An 18759-nucleotide genomic window follows, 5' to 3' on the forward strand; every position below is an offset into this window, starting at 1 on the left:
TGACAGAACCCCCATTATTTTACCTCCTTGCTCCAGTGGATTCAATGCAGGGACCAACCGTTCTTGTTCCTATCATTCCAGTTCCCTATCCCTGCAATCACAGAGCCTGGCCGCAGTCTCCACTCCGCTCCACCCTCCATGTTACTTTTCAGAGTCAGCACACCAAGCTCCCCTGGTGTTGCTAACATCTAAAGTTGCAGGTTATGTTGCTTAGGGAACTACCATGGAACCGATTCTTTACATGTCCACTGCATTCCATGCTGGAGGTTCAACTTCCCTTGAGGGGAGGGTGTCATATTGATAAGTCACCTCCAGCAATCATTCCACAACTCCACACAGCGATCAACTCCCCTACCTGAGCACTTCCTTCCCCTTCTGTCACAATTCGGTCCCCTGAATCAATATGTAGGGCTACTGCTCGATATTTCCACACCTTTCCCTCTCTCCTAGAGGATGTGTCAGTGAACCATACATTTTAAAGGTGGGGCTTGAATGGAGGAGCAGGCTTTATGCATGAGGGGGGGGCGCTCTGTGTCTGGGTGGTCAGAGGGTGGATCTTGTATTTGGACTACTTCGGGTGCTCCCTCCTCTATCATCTGCCTCGTGTGACAATAATGATCTAGCTGCGCATACCATTTCCTTATGGTTTCTCGCCGTGTGACTCCTACAGGGGGTGGGGTTCCCACCAATATTGGTTTTAAAACATTAAAGGGCCCTCTTAGGATAATTGGTTGTTGCCGTATAATTTTTTCCACCTCTTGCAAAGCTAGGTTGACCACAAAGAGGCCCTTTTCCCAAACAGAGTATCATTTCTCTGCGTCTTTAAAGCTATGTGAATAGAATCCAAAAGGCCAAGTTGGGCCTTCTGGTCCGCATTGCCACGTATGTATGGACAGTCCGTGAATTGCAAAACCCCACTCGATGTGGAGTGGATCTATCGGGTGTATTGGCCCTAAGGCCTGATATACCCCAGCCTCAAAGATTAACAGCTTCAGAGCTTCCTCATGAACGGGGGTCGAGTCCCAAGCAGCTCTTTTGCATGTTAAGTCATAGAGGAGGCAGGCTATGATAGAGAAATAGGGAATATGTTTCCTCCAGAATACTAGCAAACCTAGGGCATGTTGTAGTTCCCTCTTAATTCCATGCATTTTAACCTGTTCAAAGGTAGTTAAGGTTTTGGGGGGCATGCACACTGTTCCTCCCTGTCCCATCCCACTCGGTGGGCTCGGGGGAGGTGATCTTTTAGATAGTCCATTGCCGCACACAGGAGTCATGACAATGACTCAGGAGGGACAGGGAAAATTTCAACACCCTGTTTCATTTGGCGAATCCCAGGGCACGAGTCAATGGCTCCTAAATGCTTGAAATATGTTTTATTTAACGTTGACTTATAACACAAGTGTGGCTAAATTTGGCGTAGCAGATATTTTGAATAAAAAACTTGACACCTAACAGCCATAGCAAAATATTCCTAACAACAAGGTAGGAGGAAGAGATAAGAGAGAGAGACAAGAAAGAGAAAAAAGGAGAGGTAAGTATCACCACCCTTGGATCCAGAAAAGAAAGAGTCTCCATAGCAGCTGTCTGGATTCCTCAGGCAGCCATATATGGTGAGCTGCCCATGCAAATCCATGCAGTCACAGGGTGTCCATAGTTTACCATCTTTCTTCCAAAGCATGTCATTGATATCCTCCTCTTCTTTTTTGTCTGCTGCCAGCAATTTTTCAATTCTGTATATAAATATACAGAAACGTGGAATCCCAGGATCACTGAGGTTGGAAGGCACCCCTGGAGATCATCTAGTCCAACCTTCCTGCTCAGAGTGGGGTTTCATTAATGCAGTTGCCCTGGGCCATGTCCAATTGGGTTTTGAATATCTCCAGAAATGGAGACTCCACAACCTCTCTGAGCAACCTGTTTCACTGTTTGATCACCTCTACAGTGAAAAAGGTCATTAATGAAGATATTAAACAGCATTGACCACAGCATCAATCCTTGGGCTACTTCACTAGTGACTGGCCCTCAGCTGGACTTTGTGCCACTGATTACAATCCTTTGAGCCTGGCATTTCAGCCAGTTTTCAGTCCACTGTCCACTTATCTAGTTTGTGCTTCATCAGTTTGTCAGTGAAGATTTTACAGAAGATGGTGTTGAAAGCCTTGCTAAAATCAAGATAAACAACATCTTCTGTTTTCCCCTTATCCACCAAGCTAATCATTTCATTGTAGAAGGCTACCAGGTTGGCCAGGTATGATTTCCCTTTCACAAATTCATGCTGACTACTCCCAATTACCTTCTTGTCCTTTCTATGTTTCAAAATGTTTTCCAGGATTATTTGCTCCATCACCTTCCCAGGAATCAAGGTGAGGCTGACTGGCCCTCAGTTCTCAGTGTTCTCCATCTTGCACTTCTTGAAGATAAGGAGCTGCATTTGCTTCCTTCCAGTCCTCAGGAGCCTCCCCAAGTTGCCATGACCTTTCAAAGATCGTGGAGAGTGGCCTTGCAGTGACACTGACCAGCTCCCTCAGCACTCCTATGTGCATCCCATCAGCTCATATGGACATATATACATGTGGCTTATTGCAAGTATTCAGTTGTAGTTTTTATAACTAAAGAGCAAGCATATTACGCCTCCTCTGAATTTAAGCATTAAGCTGGCTTTGCCTTCTCAACTTCTCAAGCTTTTATGTTCATGTTTCGTGTGCGCAGTACGTAAGCCACACTGAAAATATTTTTCAAGTTCTCTGGAGAACTCATTTCTGCAAGTTAATGCTGGGCTGTAGAGCCACAATAACTCTGTACGTTTTCAGCGCACAGCCACTAGAAGGTCATTCATCTTAGTTTTTAGACTCAAATTTGATGCATGTGTCAAGTGTCCATGTAAATTATAACATTAGTATGTTTAAGATGAATTTAAATAAATACTGTAGCATATTGTCAGCATGACTGTATATACATGCATGTATGTGTGCATCTATAAAAAGCAGGTGCATCACCATGTGGTTAAAAGTGTACATAATTGAAGTGCCAGTGCATGGTATCCATCTAGTCCCAGGCTACTGTCCCACATTTCCTCTGTTAGGAGACCACACATTGAAGTGGAGAAAGGCAATTGCAGTGAACATAAAACTACATGCTAATTTGTTCCTCTACCTACCTTATCTCTTCACTTTCTGAGGATGAAATAACCTTGATCAAGTTAATGAGTAACACAGGAAAGTTTGAGCCTGCCCTGTTCTGGGGTAACAGGGCTGCTGGCATTTCCCTTCGATCTGACAACTCCCAAGTCCTAATGTGGAGTTAATTCCATCTCAGCAGCATTGTATTGGAGCTGTTCATTTGATTTAATGAGGGCGAGGCAGCAAGTGATCTGTATACACAGTAAAATGTCTACCTTCCAGATATGGCTGAAATCTCCTGGGAGCCTATGTGCTTCCCAGGCATTCTGTTTAAGCAGTAGGTTAATTTTGGTTAGCTCTCTCCCTGGGGAGCAGATTCCTGCCCTGATACCTAGTGCAGCATCTCGTCCTGCCTACCTTAAGACCAGCCACAGGATTCTGTCTGAAAATGCCAGGAATGGTTTCACAAAGACAGGATTTTTCCAGCACTGGGTCTTTGCTTAGATGCTCTTCTGAAGACCAAGAGATCTTTTGGCACGTTTGGATCCATCTCATCTTTTCCAGTTTATTATTTTTTGATAGGTTAGCATGGGATGTGCTGAGGAGAGAAAATAGGCACAGATCCTGACATCCCAATCAAGAGCTGAGTCTGTTTCTTAGTTTGGGAAGCAAACTAGTCCTGGATAGGCCTTATCTTAACTCAGTGCTGCAATCCTTTCGTTTGCCACATGGGTTAGAATAAACAAATGTGTTTCTGAGAAAAAATGTGTCTCTGAAAAAACCTCACCTGTATAGTTTATTCACACAAATCTGTTTTCCTTTTGCTGAAGTTGCAGTTTTTCCAAGAATCATTGAAAAGGTGGCTACTTGCCATTTAAACATCTAGCTCATTACCTTATGTGCAGTACTGCCCCTTTTTCACACATAATGAAGTGTCAGAGCCAAGTGCAAATATAACTGTCTTCATGCTCGTGTGGCTTGTTCTAAATTGCAATATTGCAAAAAAACAGTGTCACTGCATGGAGTCTCTGTGTTATCACTACTTGCTACCAAGAGTGAAACAAAATGTTCTGAGTACAATTAGGTAATCAGAAGTTAGGACATTTCCCTTTGTTGCCCATAGAGTAGCTAAGATCTTTTCTGCTGTTGAACAGGATTTCAAAATACTTTGGAAAGGCTACTAGAATAATTTTCCCTTTCCTATTGTAGTAGGATTCTGACTTTGTCACATGGAGATCATTTCCACTTGCTAATACCCTACCGAGTGTTTTGAAACAGGAATTTGTCAGTAGTGCTTGGTAGCTCATTTCAGTCAATAGCTGCCTTAGACTTTACAACTTTGTTTCAGTCTGAAGTGTCCCTTTATTTTTGAAAAAGCAAGTTGTAGCTCACTGGTCAATTATTCTCTCTGAGATTAAGAGTTCTTTTGAAAATCAACAGTTAAATCAACATAAGACTCCTTATAGAATTATATATAAATGGGACAATCAGTTAGATCCTCAGCCTCATAAAATGTGAGCAGGGTCTTTCTGAAAAGTGGGATATTAGAACTTGGCTGTGCATATTATGGGGTAAAAGGTAAAGACTTAGCATGTATGGACCTATCTAATTCTCTTGTTTCATTATATGAATCAGGAAAGAACCCTGCTTACAGGTTTCACTTCAGCTAACCACACATAGAATTATTTATTTTAATCTTGATTGCTATTGCTTATTGTTCTTGGGTTTGCATGAAAAATTCCTTCTATTATTTTTGAATGTCTGTTTAATTTTTCTCTCTCTTCAGTTCAAGGATTTTCTCTTTTGGTATTTGCACATTGCATTGAAGAAGGATTCCTAAGAAATATGATGAATTTTTCACTCACATTCTGTCCCATTTTGCATTCAATTCTATGTTGTTTAGGGATCTGTCCATACATTAAAACAATACACATAAAAGGAAGAAAATTCTATGGGTACAAATCAAGATTGCTGCTGCTCTTTCTTAAGCCAGTGCTAGCACTCAGTCAAGGAAAACTCTCATTTAAAATATTACTTTCTTCTTGTTAAGGCTAGGGCTATGTAGCCCAAGCATTCAGCCTGAATGTATACAGCATTTATTTGGATGATACTTGTAGTTTTTTGCAGACTGCTTCCTTTTTCTGGTTGCTTAAAGAGCCTGATACTGTGAAATCTGGTTGTCTTTTCATAGTCCCACCCACTAGAAACAAAATTATTATGAATTACTCAATTAATGTGAGCACCAGGGCTGACTTTTTAAAATACTTTAAAAAGCTGACTTGCAACCTTGGGAAGAAGTAACCTTCCATGTTGAATTAATATTATGTTTATTTAAATATAGAAGTATTACTAACTCAAAACCTTTTTAGATGATACTGCTGTGCCAAATATCATGGGAGTGATAATGTGTTTAGGAATTCTGAACATAACAAATGACATACTTTTTTTTTAACAGCATGCCATCTTCCTGAGAATGTTACACACTGTCCTTTTAAAGAAAAAGGAAATGCTACTTTCTTAAAATTGCCAGTTTATAAGTTACTACACTGTAATTTATTGTCTAAAGTAGTAGGAGTGAGATACTACTCATCCATACCCTCCTCTTGATAATTCTGAGTTTTCTTCCAGTCCAGCTGATTTACACTGTGGATGTGCACTGAAAAAGAGTCTTGATCAGTCACCCTGACTTCTCTTTGCCATTTAAATCTGTGTTTGTGCATTCTAATGTCAAGGTTAGCATAGGATCCTGCAGCTTGGCAAGCCCCCAGCGACACAAGGGGTTTCAGACAGCCGTTGCTGTTTGAGAAGCCCAGGTGCACCTCTCAGGGCCATTGTGTAGACTGCCCAGTTGGTGGCCTTTCCTGAGATGGCCTTCCCCAAGGGAGGGCAGTGCCAGGATGCCCATTAGGATTTTGTTTTGTTGTCTTCCCGCTGTCAGTGACCTTTGTTGTTCCAGAACTCATCAGTTTTCCCTGTATCCCCTGATTTTGTGTAGGTGCTGGGATAGCTGGAGAAGGTAATATTTTGCAGTTGAGCTGAGGGAGACATTGAAGCATCATCCATCCCCTGCTGTCCTTTGAGGTAGTGTGATAACTTTTATCTTACCTGCAAGTGACTTTATTATGAATGTTGGCTAAGCAGAGTGATCAATAGTATCCTGTAGCGCCCTGCAGATAATCCTCACAAATCCCATGATCCATTCCTACAGAAGATGATAATGATAATATGCAGTATACAGAATTCTGATTTGGATCCCAATCATCATATTTTAATATTCCCCAAAACAATAGAAATCTTTGAATTAAAGCTGTCAAATTCAATTCTGATGTAAATTGATGGCTTCATGCCCATTTCTACCAAGCTTTAATAGCCAGCATTTGAGACAAAGGGCTCAGTGACTGGTAGAAGTGTTTCAAAACCATTTTTCCTTGATAAAAAAAAAAATTATTTTACTGTATTTTAATGAGACATTTCCCATTTAGAATGTTATTTGAAGTATTAATTGCCTGACTTTTAAAATGCACAATATTGAAACAAATGGAGAAAAAATATTGTGTTTTTCCAAGGAGAGAAAACTTGAAAATACATATCAGAACATTGTAGATAACAAATCTTGGTTTAAATGACACTTCAATGACATCTAGTTTGAATTTATGTATTGGGTCTAATTCATACCTGGAGGGTATTACTGAAAGCTTAATCAGATTACAGTGGGGTAAATTTGAATCAAACATCACAGAAATATGCTGTGGTATAAGGGATTCAGACTCATGATTGCTCATGCTGTGGAACTGGAAAGATGTTATCTAGTGTTAAATGATCACGTAAGCCTTTACAGCTGCTGTGTACCATAGCAGTTTTATGAGACTTAATTGGCTATTCCTGTCTAAGTGTACACAAATGTAATGTTATTAAATAGAAGATAAATTCTAGAGACATTTTGCTTTGGTTGTGGTGCAACAGGTAAAAATTGCCACCCTATGTCCATATTTTTAATGTTTCTAAAACCAGATGGTGGAACTCTAGATGCATTCATTGAACCATGAATCTGCTTGGGAAGCTTGTCTAAGGATATACCAATTCAACTAAGAAAATAAAAAGGTCAGGATAGTGAAAAGCTACTTGTAAAAATGTTTGTAAAGTAGGCGTAACTTAGAGTTATTAGGGACCTCCTCAACCAAAACCTTCTTTGTACCATGCCTTCTTGTATAAAGTTAAACACACCTGAAAAACAATTTATGAATGGCTTCTCTCATTTTATAGCTGAAGCATGGCAACGCAACCATACAGAAAGCTTGTTTTCTGCTGTGCTCTGTTTTATTGGCTTTCTGTGCCCCACAAGCTGGTCATTCCCTAGCTAAGCTGCTCGTTCTTTATTCCTCTGCGAGTAGCGGTGCAATAAGTGTGTCTAGCACTTAGAGCGCACAGCTTGAACACGGGGTCTGGCCTCGCTTCTGAGCTCCACCACTGGCTCACTCAGTAGTTCTGCCACCCTCTGTAACCTCACTGTGTTTCAGTTTCCTATTTGTAAATGAAGGCTAATATTTCTTAACTTCCAGGAAGGACCCCAGCATACTGATCCTTAGGAAATGCTGTTACTCACTGTCCTAGGTTTGCCTGGGACAGAGTTAATTTTCACAAGAAGCTGGGAGGGGGCACAGCCAGCACAGCTGACCCAAACTAGTCAAGGGGATATTCGATACCATATGATGTCATGCTCAGTATATAAACTGGGGGAGCTAGCCAGATCATGGCTCGGGAATGGGCTGGGCATCGGGCTCCTGGGCGTGGGGTTCTGGGTGGTGAGCAATTGCATTGTGCATCACTCACTTCATATACTCTTTTATTAGTATTATTGTTATTGCTATTTCTTCTCTCCTTGTGTTGTCCTATTAAACTGTCCTTATCTTAATCCACGAGTTTTTACCTTTTTCTTCCAATTCTCCTCCCCATCCACCGGGGGGGAGGAGTGAGCGAGCGGCTGCATGGTGCTTACTTGCTGGCTGGGCCTAAACCAGAACAGTCCTTTTTGGCACCCAACGTGGGGCACGAAGGGTTGAGATAACGACAGATCTGACCAGAGCGTGTTAAAATGAATTTGTTACAAGCATTCATTACATTAGTTTAATAGTCACTGGTCACAATGTTGGTTCATTTGTTCACATGGTGGTGTTATGTAAGTTTTTATATGCACTATGTATTCCCTGCGGTGATGTTTATCACCTCTGGGAGAGGGATCAGGACTATCATTTTGCTGTACTGGGTAATGTCGACTTATGATATGATTACATCACTGGTCATGAGGTTAAGCTGGTATCTGTATGCGGCATTGCGGTCATGCCCGTACATCAGGTGCCTTCTATTGGAATTTATTAGTAATCGCATGCAATCTATGGGGAAGACAAGGGGATACTTTTTCCCGCTCTTTCACCTCCCCTTTCTCCTTCTGGCTAATTACAACAGCTTTTGAGAATTTTGAATACCCTTAGGATGCACAAGCCAGCATGCTGTTAGTGCTATGTCTCCTGAATGTGTTTCAGGTCTTGTTTAAGGTTGCACAAAAATTTTTTAAGAATACCACCCAGAGATCTGCCCCAAGGCTGGATAGTCATGGGTGGCATGGCATGTGGGAGAATATGGGCAGGTATCTAGAGAACTTCTCACCTCCAATGGTTTGCAACTTCACTCCCGAACAACTACAGGACCCTCATGAAGTGGTAGAATATTTGAAAGGAAAATGCTGTGGCTATTCCAGAAAGGCACAACTTACTGCACTGTGCCGGGCCCTGGTCATTATCTACCAAACACTGCTCGATATTATGCAGCACCCTCAGGTGGAAGGGAGGGAAAACAGACCGACAGGCACTGCAGCTATTCCAAACCTCGTGACAGGCACTGTGGCTACCCCAACCCCGGCGACAGGCACTGCAGCTGAACCAGAGAACCAACCCGTGCCGGTGTCAGTCGCCCCTAAACAGAAGAAGAAATACACAAAAAAATCAGTTCACTTAGTGAGGGATGAAGGTGAACCAGGGTCATCATGAGAACAGGAGGAAGAGGCAGAACCCGAAATAATCACCCAATCCTTATCCCTGAGTGAGCTGTGAGATATGCGAAAGGATTTCAGCCACCATCCAGGATTACCTGGCTGCTCCGATGCTGGGATAATGGGGCCAGTAGTTTCGAATTAGAGGGTAGGGAAGCCAAGCAGTTGGGATCCCTGTCTAGGGAAGGGGGCATTGACAAGGTGATTGGAAAAGGGACACAAACCCTCAGCCTCTGGAGGTGACTTCTGTCAGGCGTGAAGGAAAGGTACCCCTTCAAGGAAGATGTTATATGTCAACCAGGCAAGTGGACCACCATGGAGAGAGGTATCCAGTACCTGAGGGAATTAGCCATGCTGGAGGTGATTTATAATGATCCAGATAATAAGCAGTTACCCACAGATCCAGATGAAGTCCAATGCACATGACCCATGTGGCGGAAGTTTCTACAAAGTGCACCACCAACCTATGCCAACTCATTGCAGTAGTGTCCTGGAAAGAAGGCTATGGACAAATGGTGGACGAACTGGCTGTCCAAATCCGGCAATATGAAGGAAGTCTCTCTTCCTCCCTATGGGCCTCTGTCTCAGCTGTAGAGGAACTGTCCCAGGAGTTCCAGCAATTCAAAGTGGATTTGTCCTTCTCCCCACCTGTACAGGCCCGCATCGCAGCTATTAGGAGTAAGCGTTCCTCTGCCCAAGAGAGAGGAGATAGAAAGTACACACGACGGACTAACCTGTGGTTTTACCTGCGTGAACACGGAGAGGACATGAGGAAGTGGGATGGAGAACCTACCTCAGTCCTGGATGCATGGGTACATGAGTAGCGAGGAAAAAACACTACAAAAGGGGATTCTTCCAGGAAAAATGCCGCTCCAATTTCCAGACAGAGTAGAAAGGCAGATCTTACTTCTGATCCTCTTGAAGGGGCTTCTAAGTCAATTTTACAATATGTGGGTAATGGATACTCTGACCAGGGGCCCTGCCTCCAGCCAGGTGGAGGAAAGGGACAACTGGGTCTATTGGACTGTGTGGATTCGATGGCTTGGCACATCAGACCCACAGGAATATAAGGCTCTAGTAGACACTGGTGCACAATGTACCCTAATGCCATCAAGTTATAAAGGGGCAGAACCCATCTGTATCTCTGGTGTGACAGGGGGATCCCAAGAGCTAACTGTATTGGAGGCTGAAGTAAGCCTAACTGGGAATGAGTGGAAGAAACACCCCATTGTGACTGGCCCAGAGACCCCATGCATCCTTGGCATAGACTACCTCAGGAGAGGGTATTTTTAAGGACCCAAAAGGGTACCGTTGGGCCTTTGGTATAGCTGCATTGGAGAAGGAGGAAATCAAACACCTCTCCACCTTGCCTGCTCTCTCAAGACCCTTCGACTGTGGGGTTACTGAGGGTTGAAGAACAATAACAGGTGGCAATTGCTACCACAACAGTGCACCAGCGGCAATATCACACCAACCGAGACTCCCTGATTCCCATCCACAAGCTGATTCGCCAACTGGAGAGCCAAGGAATAATCAGCAAAACTCGCTCACCCTTTAATAGTCCCATATGGCCAGTACAAAAGTCTAATGGGGAGTGGAGACTAACAGTTGACTATCATGGCCTGAATGAAATCATGCCGCCACTGAGTGCTGCCATGCCGGATATGCTAGAACTTCAATACGAACTAGAGTCAAAGGCAGCCAAGTGGTATGCCACAATTGACATCACCAATGTGTTTTTCTCAATCCCTTTGGCAGCAGAGTGCAGGCCACAGTTTGCTTTCACATCGATGGGCATCCAGTACACCTGGAATCAACTGCCCCAGGGGTGGAAACACAGCCCCACCATTTGCCATGGACTAAGCCAGACTGCACTGGAACAGGGTGAAGCAACGGAACACCTGCAATACATTGATGACATCATCATATGGGGCAACACAGCAGAACTTGTTTTTGAGAAAGGGAAGAAAATAATACAAATCCTTCTGAAAGTTGGTTTTGCCATGAAAGAAAGTAAGGTCAAGGGACCTGCACAGGAGATCCAGTTTTTAGGAATAAAATGGCAAGATGGGCATCATCAGATCCCCATGGACGTGATCAACAAAATAGCAGCTATGTCCCCACCAACTAATAAAAAGGAAACACAGGCCTTCTTAGGTGTTGTGGGTTTTTGGAGAATGCATATTCCAAATTACAGTCTGATTGTAAGCCCTCTCTGTCAAGTGACCCGGAAGAAGAACGATTTTAAATGGGGCCCTGAGCAACAAGAAGCCTTTGAACAAATCAAGCGGGGGATTGTTCATGCGGTATCCCTTGGACCAGTCCGGGCAGGAAAGGATGTTAAAAATGTGCTCTATACCGCAGCTGGGGAGAATGGCCCTACCTGGAGCCTCTGGCAGAAAGCACCTGGGGAGACCCAAGGCCGACCCCTGGGGTTTTGGAGTCGGGGATATCGAGGATCCGAGGCTCGCTATACTCCAACTGAAAAAGAGATATTGGCAGCATATGAAGGAGTTCGAGCTGCCTCAGAAGTGGTTGGTACTGAAACACAGCTCCTCTTAGCACCCCGACTGCCAGTGCTGGGCTGGATGTTCAAAGGGAGGGTCTCCTCTACACATCATGCAACGGATGCCACGTGGAGTAAGTGGATTGCACTGATCACACAACGGGCTCGCAGAGGAAACCCCAGTCACCCAGGAATTGTGGAAGTGATCATGGACTGGCCAGAAGGCAAAGATTTTGGAATGTCGCCAGAGGAGGAGGTGCTGAAGAGGCCCCACTGTATAATAATCTGCCAGAAAATGAGAGGCAATATGCCCTGTTCACTGATGGGTCCTGTCACATTGTGGGAAAGCATCGGAGGTGGAAGGCTGCTGTATGGAGTCCTACACGACAAGTTGCAGAAACTGCTGAAGGAGAAGGTGAATCGAGTCAGTTTGCAGAGGTGAAAGCCATCCAGCTGGCTTTAGATATTGCTGAAAGAGAGAAGTGGCCAGTGCTCTATCTCTATACTGACTCATGGATGGTGGCAAATGCCCTGTGGGGGTGGCTACAGCAATGGAAGCAGAGCAACTGGCAGCGCAGAGGTAAACCTATTTGGGCTGCCGCACTGTGGCAAGATATTGCGTCCCGGCTAGAGAATCTGGTTGTAAAAGTACGTCATGTAGATGCTCATGTACCCAAGAGTCGGGCCACTGAAGAACAACACAAGCAGCAGGTGGATCAGGCTGCCAAGATTGAAGTGGCTCAGGTGGATCTGGACTGGCAACATAAGGATGAGGTATTTATGGCTCTGTGGGCCCATGATACTTCAGGCCATCAGGGAAGAGATGGGCTCCTGATCGAGGGGTGGACTTGACCATGGACACTATTGCACAGGTTATCCATGAATGTGAAACATGTGCTGCAATTAAGCAAGCCAAGCAGTTAAAGCCCCTGTGGTATGGAGGGCAATGACTGAAATATAAATATGGGGAGGCCTGGCAGATTGACTATATCACACTCCCACGAACTCACCAAGGCAAGCGCCATGTGCTTACAATCGTGGAAGCAACCACAAGGTGGCTGGAAACATATCCTGTGCCCTGTGCCACCACCCAGAAGACTATCCTGGGCCTTGAAAAGCAGGTCTTGTGGTGACATGGCACCCCAGAAAGAATTGAGTCAGACAATGGGACTCATTTCCGAAACATCCTCATAGACACCTGGGCCAAAGAACATGGCATTGAGTGGGTGTATCACATCCCTTGTCATGCACCAGCTTCCCAGAAAATCAAATGATACAATGGAGTCTTAAAGATTACATTGAGAGTAATGGGGGTGGGACCTTAAAACATTGGGATGCACATTTAGCAAAAGCGACCTGGTTAGTCAACACCAGAGGATCTGCCAATCGGGGTGGCCCTGCCCAATCAGAACTTTTACATACTGTAGAAAGGGATAACGTCCCTGTAGGTGCACATAAAGAATATGTTAGGGAAGACAGTCTGGGTTGCTCCTGCCTCAGGCAAAGGTAATCCCATTCGTGGGATTGCTTTTGCTCAGGGACCTGGGTGCTCTTGGTGTGTGATGCAGAAGGATGGGGAAGTCCGATGTGTGCCTCAAGGGGATTTGATTTTAGGTGAGAATAGCCAATGAATTAAATTGTATGATGTCATTTGCTAAATAACCCTGCCACCCTATGTTATCACTACTGCAGTTGCTATATGCCATATCAATGGTATTACAGTAAGAATCGCCCAAATCAATGAAGGATGGACTTTGATGAAACCAAGCAAAGTGCAGCAGTGATGGAACTTGAACTGGCTTCAGCAAGTGTCATCCAGCAACTTCCTAAAGATTGACATCTTCAACCTGCAGACCACGGGCATGGGCCACACTAAATACACCAGCCGTGAACTCCGGATGCAGCATGCAACAATTCAACACCACACACCATGTCTCCTGCCCTGAAAGACTATTACAACAGATGGAGCCCCAAAGTCATGTATTAAATAAAATTGATGGACACGTTAGAGGGATGGCCCATAGACTAAGGGAATGATATCTGTGTATATATCTCAAAGACAGGGCAAGTGGTGGTGATTAATTGGCAACTGTAGGATCTGGGCATGACGTATATGGTATAGAATAAGGGGTGGATAATGTCCTGGGTTTGGCTGGGATAGAGTTAATTTTCACAAGAAGCTGGGAGGGGGCACAGCCAGCACAGCTGACCCAAACTATCCAAGGGGATATTCGATACCATATGATGTCATGCTCAGTATAGAAGTGGGGGAGCTGGCCAGGGGAAGGAGGGATCATGGCTCAGGAATAGGCTGAGCATTGGGTTCTGGGTGGTGAGCAGTTACATTGCGCATCACTTGCTTTGTATACTCTTTTATTAGTATTATTGTTATTGCTATTTCTTCTCTCCTTGTGTTGTCCTATTAAACTGTCCTTATCTTAATCCACGAGTTTTTACCTTTTTCTTCTAATTCTCCTCCCCAACCCACTGGGTGGGGAGGAGTAAGCGAGTGGCCTCATGGTGTTTAGTTGCCAGCTGGGCTGAAACCACGACACTCACACAGCATGTGTCATATTTGATTCCATATTAACACTGCGTTACCAAGGGATAGTTCAAACCCTTTGCGTTTAAGTGTGACCCTGGGCTTGGGATAGTGGATCCCTGGGTGTTAAAAATAATTTCTGTGGTGCTTTCTCACTTTGTATTTGCCACTAACTAGACCTAAAGAACATTTTGGCACAGGGAACAGGTACTAACTTACTCCAAGGATAACATGATCATAGGGGAGGGGAGATTATGCTGACCAGATATCTTGAAAATTACATGTCTGTAATTTATATTACCTATACCAAGTTAGTTTTAGATTAAGAATTGGACATGTGATAACTGTCCCCATGTAGATCAATTAATGGCTGAGCCTTTTTATATTTACCTCTTAATACATCTTTGGCAATACCAGCTCCAGACTCAGTCGTCTGGAGGCAAGTTTACTGCTCAGCTCTTCTGTGAAATTGAGACATTTAATGCATTATGCACAGTGGGAAATGATCATCTGTACATTTTCTAGACTGAGATTAATAGTGTTCTACTCTGAATTTTTTGTTTATCCTAAATGAATGCGTCGCATTTTTTCCTTAAAAATTAAACAGATGTCTTATTATTTCAAGTCTGGGATACTGAAAGTGACCCATAGATGTGGCGAGAGTAATTTGTGCCTCATTGACATTTACAATCCCAATGAAAGATAACACGAGGCATAGCTTTAAATAGATTTTGACAGTGCTGATAGTTCTGCTAAATATGCTGGGAAAAAAAATTAATATCTGGCCAAAAGTAGCAGAGATGTTTATAAAATAACTGCTTTAAAATATTCCAGTAACTGTAATTTCTTTAGCTATTAACACTTATCCAGCTACCAGGTCAGCACACTATCCTGTCCCTTAAATAAAGCTCTGCTAAGTTGCTTTCTGTGGAATACAATGTACAGAGTACTGAAACCATTTGTGGTGCTGTGAGTGCCTGAGAAAAGCTAGGAGTATGGAAATAAAATTTATGGTGATCTGTTCCTCCACAGTTTGAAAAAACTTATAGACATACAGGACTTCTCCTTTTAAACAGCCTTTTAAGTTCAGGGAAGAACTTCCCTACACTGAAAATGTCAGTGTGTGGATGTTTTATTGACAATAAATGTATCCATCAGTTTAATACCAACATGCTGTAATACTTTTCTCATCAGGCAAGTTGTTTGGTGATGTTAGGCTACCACAAACTAGGTATCCACCACGTGTGGGTTATGTCTGCTAGTTTGTGACTGGGATCAGATCCAAATCCTTCAATCAACAGTGTTATGAGTAGATCAAAGAGACATATATACTTAATCATAAAAAAACCCAAAACACTCTTTTTTTTAGCTTTCTGGCTATTCCTCATACCTTTATCAGTTCATCATACAAATTGAAGTGTTTGCTTTTTAGCAGTTAATAGTACAGTCATCAGTAGGACAATTTAATTGCTGTTAAATAAATTGAGTTAAATTCTGCTGCTGTTGAGTCATATGTTACTGCAGATTTGAAATCAAAGTTAAGATTCAGTTTGAACAAATCTGTCCAAGTCAGGTATTATGCCCTGGCAAAGGGCTATAGGCAGTCATATTTTATTAACTAATATGCATAAAATAGAAAGGAAACTAGGAATGTAAACATTAAAATATACTGCATAAAGTATTTACTTAATGGTTTTGGATTTTGGTTTGTTGGTTTTTTTTAAAGACAATACTCTGCGCTCATTGGTAGCCACTTTTATTCTGGCTTCTTGCTTCTGAGTAAAGTACCTCATAAATATGCTGTTTGAGAATTATTTGTGAAAAATAGATTTTCCAGACTAAATATACTACACTGAACCAGTGAGAAGAATCAGATTATATAAATCTATGGAAACCTATCCTTCCACACATTGTTCTGTGTACTTTAAGACTTGATTTGCTGGAGTATATTTTTACACTGTAGGTACTACTATAGGGTTTATTATGCATGACTAGTAAAATATGTCCATATGGTCCAATCTTTGCAGTAGTATGTGTAGCAGTATAGTAGTAAGTGGATCTGGATTTTTGGAAAGGCTAATCTCAATATTGCCATTTAGCTGCAGTGGACCTGCTGTCAGTTTAGTGACATGAGACCGTCTTACCCTGTCCACCCTCTGTATCTCACCCCATCCACCCTCTGTGCCCTCTCCCAGGGGAAGCAGCTCTTCCATTTCACCACACTTTGTAAGCAACTCTCCTCTTCCCATCTCTTTCCCTCATGAAGGCCATTGCCCTCCTACTTCCATCACCAGCAGAGGTCAAGAAATAGGAAAAAGGAAAGGAGGGGAGCAAGGGGCTGGAAAATCACAGCTCCCCATAGCTCCCTGCACCTCTGGCAGCAGGAGGAAGCCAAGCTCTCCTTTGGGCTGGGGCTGGCAGAAAAAGCTGGGGGGTTCAGGCAGCCTTCATGGCTTTAAAAGCCATTTCTCATCTCCTCCAGGCAGAAGTGACACAGGCTGAATGGCGTTGTTTCATGGGCTAGATCTGGTTTACGAATTACATGCTGTTTTGGGTTTATGTAGTAGGGGAGGGGCTGCAGGGGTGGCTCCTGTGAGAAGCTGCTAGAAGCTCCCCCGGCTCCAAGTCAGACCCACCTCTGGCCAAGGCCAACCCAATCAGTGATGGTGGTGGCGCCTCTGGGAGAACAGATTTAAGAAGGGAAACCTACTCTGGGGGAGGAGATTGGAATGTGAGAAGAATACCTATGCTGATACCAAGGTGAGGGGGAGGAGGTGCGCCAGAGGAGGGGATGCCCCTGCAGCCCGTGGCGAGACGGCAGGCTGTCCCCCTGCAGCCCATGGAGGTGAGCGGGGGAGCAGATGCCCACCTGCAGCCCGGGGAGGAGCTCACGCCGGAGCAGGTGGATGCCCCTGAAGATGGCCGTGACTCCATGGGAAAGCCCGCGCTGGAGCAGTGTGTGACTGAAGATCAGCCTGTGGAAAGGACCCACACCAGGGAAGTTCGGGAAGAACTGCAGCCCGCGGAAAGGACTCACGTTGGAGAAGTTCGTGAGGACTGTCTCCCTTGGGAGGCACCCCACGGTTTAGCAGGGGACGAGTGAGGAGTCCTCCCCCTGAGGAGGAAGGAGCGGCAGAGACAAGGTGTGGCGAGCTGACCCCAACCCCCGCCCCCTGTTCCCCTGCGCCGCCGGGGGGAGGAGGGAGAGAGAACCGGGAGTGGGGTTGAGGCGGGAAGGAGGGAGGGGTGGGGGGAAGGTGTTCTAAGGTTTGGTTTTACTTCTCATTATCCTTGTTTTGATTTGATCGGTAGTAAATTAAATTTGTGAAAAATGATCATGTCCAAAACAGGATTCTAATTAAAGTTTACAATTTATTACATGAATAGAGGCAAGCAAACAGCGCTGGGTGCACCGGGAGCCTCTGCTCTACCAAGGCACACCCTGTCGGGTCTAATTGTGTAGGTTAAGTACAGGTTCTACATACATATTCACTAGATTTCTGAGACATGTTATACATATTCATTAGTTTTCCAGGAAACTATTAGCCTATGCAAATGTCCTTTATGCAGGCGCATTGAAGGTCTCTGGTGGTCTTCCATAGTCTTCCTCACTTGTCCGCTATTTGACCCTCCTCAGGTGATTCTGCGCAGTATGGTCCTTTACATGTTTTGATACATTAGTGCTTGTTAGTGTTCTTATTATCTAAGTTCTCATTAGTGGTATAGAACCATATGGTTAGTTTAAGCTAAATTATCTACAAGGACGGGAACAAAGGCAGGAGTTTTTATCTTTTCTGGCCTTATCTAGTCAAGCAAGGCCTCTACTTGTGCCTTCTTAACAAGATCGTAAATTCATCGAACACTTAATTAAGTCTTGTGATCGCTCTTGGTTCCTTCTTGCTCATCATTCCCAAGTACCAGCCTCTGACAGGCTTAATCCTTGACAAACACCAGTCCTTGGTATGTAAAGTTACAGAGAGACAATCATTAAGCAATAAGCAGTTTGTTCTCTATATCAATCCCCCCCCTTTTCTTTAAACCTTTGCAAATTCTTTTGCAACTATAGGATTCCACTACTTCCAAGAGACCGTGTAAAGTATTTTTCAATTTCTACTTGATGTCTGATTTTATTTCGTTTCCAAGTTTCGTAATTCCCTACTGTTATATGGCTTTTGCAGGAAGCAAGAACTATATACATACTCTCCTACTTCCCTTAGGCCTATGGTTATACAAGATCAAGCAAAACGGTTAAAGATTACATATGCAGAGACGGTCACATTTCACCTAGCATTGTTTTATATTGACACGAATCAGGTGAATATATTTCACAAATTGATTTTGTTTCTTCCCCAAGTTGAGCCTGTCTTTTGCCCATGACCATAAGTGGGGAGTGATCCCTCCCTGTCTTTGTCTCGACCCACGAGCTTTTCTTTATATTTTCTCATCCCGCTGTGGCCGGGGCGGGGGGGGGGGGGAGTGAGCGAGCGGCTTCGTGGTGCTTTGTTACCGGCTGGGCTTAAAGCACGACACATAAATAAAAACCTAC

General features: G+C 43.8%; 1 protein-coding gene across 3 annotated transcripts in view; it reads left to right on the plus strand.

Annotated features, from left to right (window-relative positions):
• The window catches only part of LOC121232759 (growth hormone receptor-like), a 227951-nt gene that overhangs the window by 92775 nt on the left and 116417 nt on the right, over window positions 1–18759 (plus strand). For 2 of the 3 annotated variants that reach the window (XM_041121168.1, XM_041121166.1), the window contains one exon: window positions 6115–6200. The exons of the other annotated variant lie outside the window; for it this stretch is intronic. The gene's annotated coding sequence lies outside the window, so the exon portion shown is untranslated. The remainder of the gene's footprint in view (window positions 1–6114; window positions 6201–18759) is intronic. 3 annotated transcript variants of the gene reach the window in all.

The sequence above is a fragment of the Aquila chrysaetos genome, chromosome W (genome assembly GCF_900496995.4).
Source record: "Aquila chrysaetos chrysaetos chromosome W, bAquChr1.4, whole genome shotgun sequence".
NCBI classification, from domain to species: domain Eukaryota; kingdom Metazoa; phylum Chordata; class Aves; order Accipitriformes; family Accipitridae; genus Aquila; species Aquila chrysaetos.